At 45.7% G+C, this 3743-nt stretch overlaps 1 pseudogene; it reads left to right on the plus strand.

Moving 5' to 3' along the window:
• Window positions 1–2359: 2359 nt before the first annotated feature.
• Window positions 2360–3050, plus strand: LOC110551688 (high mobility group protein B2-like; annotated as a pseudogene).
• The last annotated feature ends 693 nt before the right edge of the window (window positions 3051–3743 follow it).

The following is a 3743-nucleotide window of genomic DNA, read 5'->3' on the forward strand; positions in this document are numbered from 1 at the left end:
ACTTGCTGTAATAAGTCTTACCCGTGTGTACAACAAACTTTTGAGTCCTGTGTTCTCCATCTACTAGAAGTCTGGGTTGAGGATGCCAGCTTCCAGACAAAGAACAGAGGGACCCCGAGATCCCAAGGTTGCATTTCTCTCAGGAACAGATCAGGGCAAGGCCTGTGTGCTAGGCAAGGCTCCCAGTCCTCACCTGGGGATGTAGAAGTGAGTTTTCCACCTGGGTGTTACAGGTAGTTCTTTTAAGTGAGATTACCGCTATCAGAGGCAGTGGAGGGAGTTCCTGAAGCCTGTGATGACACCCAAGTGTTAGAGCCCTTTGGCTAAGCCGGTAGAGGCGTGGGTAAAAGCCCAATGCCTGGTCAGCTTGTAGCCCAAACAGGCCTGATGAGGCTCAGGCCCAGCAGGCCCCCTGGAAGGCAGGTCTAGGCCTGTCAGGTTCTTCCTGGTGGTCAGGAAGTTCATGTCCATCAGGCAGGCTCTAGCCAGCCTGGCGGGCAGCCAAACCCCAGGAGTTCAGCGGTGAATCTCCAAGGAGGAGGAGGGCTTTCCCTGCCCCAGAATAAATGAGTCTCACGCGGCTATGGTGGAAAGCTGGTGGTGGTGCGCAGTGCGTTTACTTCCTGTGAAATCGGGAATTTATAAACCCTGGGCAGTGGGAGGAATTTTGAGGGTGAATTGTTTGATTGGCTGAGCTAGAAGTGCTAGGGATGCTCGACTTACATGTGGTGGTAGAGCACCTCATTTGCCTGCAGTCACAGGGTCTTATCACAGGAACACAGTATTTAGTTATCCTATGGATAGGGTTATCTCCAGGTATAATTGAAGGTCATTGGTGGAGCACCAAGACCTCTTAATAGAAAATAGAAGAGGGTGGATAGCTTCAGTAATTTCTAGGTGATTGCTAAACAGGTTTTCTTATCAGGAAAGAGTCTGCCCTGTAATCTTCCCTGAGGGCTCCTTAGAGGTTTTTAGGGTTCAGAGAGGGCACCCCACTGAGAGGGAGTCTGGTCTAATAGACCCAACTCAGCTGGCTATCTGGAAAAGTGAGGCTTCCACCTTTAACAGTCCCACAGTCCTGCAATCACCAAAGGAAACAGCCATATACATAAAAGGGAATAAGTTGAAAATCCATTTGTCATTGAATCTTGATAAAATCCCTGAGAAAAAAAATTACCGAGTGTGAAAATTTTCTGTGTGTGAGTTTAAATTCAAAGTTTTGGTCTGTGTCCAGAGACATTTAAAGTTATCTATAGAGATACAGAACTCAGCGGAAAATGCTTATGAGCACAAGTATAAATATAAGCAAACTGGCAGTAAGCGGAAGGAAAGCAAAATCAAAGACGGACTAAACTGCTAGGAGTTAAGTGAGGTTAAAAGGGGCAAGTTGTAATGTAAATCTCTGTGTTGTCACACCTTTAATCCAAGACCTTTCCATACACAGGGTTTAATTACGTCAACCCTAGGCCAAGAGGCGGAGCAAGAAACCAGCTGACTGGGATTAAGAGTAGGAGGGACTTTGAGTTGAGGGATATTTAAGATAGTGTATAGGTGTAGAAGTGGAAGGAGCTTGAGCTCTTTGGCTTTAGCTCTCTGCCTTTTGAGGCCTTTTGAGGTTTGAGCTAGCAAGCCTCTGGCCTTGGGTTTTTTTTTGGCTTTTTCCTCCTAGGCTGTAAGCTGAGCTAGTGATCCTTTTGGGCTTTTTCCATCTGGACATGAGCTGAAAAGGAAGGTCAGCTGGGGGCTTTCTCTACCTCTCTGAGCTAGCAGGTTTCATCCCAGCATCTGGCTTCTGAGTCTCTCTTGGTAAAACAGAAGGACTGGGATTTTCCTTCATTTATAACAACAGCATAGAGCAGCGAGGGTGAATTCTGATGTGTACTAGCAAGGAAGGAAAACCAGCAAAAGCATTAATCACAGTAGGCTGGCATGTACTTCTTTAGTCCCAGCACTCAGGAGACAGAGCCAGGGACAGAGTCTGGAAGTTCAAGACCTGCCTGGTCTGCAAAGCAAGTTCCAGGATGGCCAAGGCTCCACAAAACAAAAGTGTGCTGGATAGATGGCTCAGCAGTTAAGAGTTCTTCCTGCTCTTGCAGAGGCTGGATTTGATTCCCAGGACCCACTTGATGACTCACAGCTCCATGAAACTTCAGTTGCAGGGCATCTACTGCCCTTACATTGTGTGCATAGTTGGAGGCACATAAAGTAATATAAATGATCTTACTTTAAAAAAAAACTTTTTAAAAACTCTTTTTGAGGGGGCTGGAGAGATGGCTCAGCCGTTAAGAGCACTGCACGCTCCTCCAGAGGTCCTGAGTTCAATTCCCAGCAACCACAAGGTGGCTCACAGCCAGCTATGAGATCTGGCGCCCTCTTCTGGTGCGCAAGTGTACGTGCAGACAGAACATTGCATACGTAATAAATAAATCTTTAAAATAAAAAAGGAAGCCTGTCTGTCGGGCCTTGAGGGAAGAACTCGCGCCAGGTAGACGCAGCTTGCCGTCAGCATGGGCAAAGGAGACCGCAACAAGCCGGGGGGCAAGATGTCCTCGTTCGCCTTCTTCGTGCGGATATGCCGGGCGCAGCACCAGAAGAAGCGCCCCGACTCCTCCGTCAGCTTCGTCAGCTTCGCCGAGTCCTCGAGGAAGTGCTCCGAGAGCTGGAGGACCGTGTCTGCAAAGGAAAAGTCCCAGCTTGAAGATTTGGCCAGGAGCGGCAAAGCTCGCCATGACAGGGTGATTCACGTTCCTCCCAAAGGGGATAAGAAAGGGAAGAAAAAGAACCTAACGCTCCAAAAAGACCACCGTCCGCCTTCCTCTTTTGCTCTGAACATCGCCCGAAGGTCAAAAGTGAGCACCCGGGCCTGTCTAGTGGAGATGCTGCAAAGAAACTGGGTGAAATACTGCTGCATACCGCGCTAAGGGTAAAAGTGAAGCGGGAAAGAAGGAGCCTGGTAGGCCAGCGGGCCCAAAGAAGAATGAACCAGAAGATGAGGAGGAGGACGACGAGGAAGGTGATGAGATGAGGAGGAAGATGAGGAGGAAGAATAAGTGGCCGTCCCAAAATGTGTGGAGTGTTTATGTGCTCAGCCAACTATTTTGCTAAGAATGGGAAATTCAAGAGCAGCTCAACATTAGCTTCAGTATAAAAACTGTACAGATTTTTGTATAGCTGATGAGATTCGTTGTAGAAAAAAAATACTTCTTTTTTTAAAGGAGTTTGTAGCTTTTTCAGGGGCTACAAAGTACAGTTAGGTTTAAAGCTTTTGATGTTGAATGTTCCTAAATATTTAATGGTTTCTTTAATTTCTCATGGTAGCAAAAACAAGAATTTGTATTACCAGTAAATTTTTTTAGGATGTTGATTTTTTTTTAATTTGTAATAAAATAATTTATGTTTTAAAAAAAACTTTTTGTTTTGTTTTGAGACAGGGTTTCTCAGTGTATCCTTGGACCTGACCTGGCACTTGTTCTGTAGACCAGGCTAGCCTCAAACTCACAGAGATCCACCTGCCTCTGCCTCCTCAGTGTCAGGATTACAGGTGTGAACCACTATGCCCTGCAAAAACTCTTAAAAGGTGTATTATCCTGGTATAAATGAAAAAAAAAATGATACTACAGATAGCATTGATTAAGGCAGAAATTGTTTTGTATAAGCAGAAATAAAAAGCAGTTTGAGGCCAACCTGCGTTCCATGAGAACATATCTCAAAATACATTTTAAAAATTATGTGAGTAAATTACT

Source organism: Meriones unguiculatus, chromosome 4, assembly GCF_030254825.1.
Source record: "Meriones unguiculatus strain TT.TT164.6M chromosome 4, Bangor_MerUng_6.1, whole genome shotgun sequence".
In the NCBI taxonomy this organism is placed as follows: Eukaryota; Metazoa; Chordata; class Mammalia; order Rodentia; family Muridae; genus Meriones; species Meriones unguiculatus.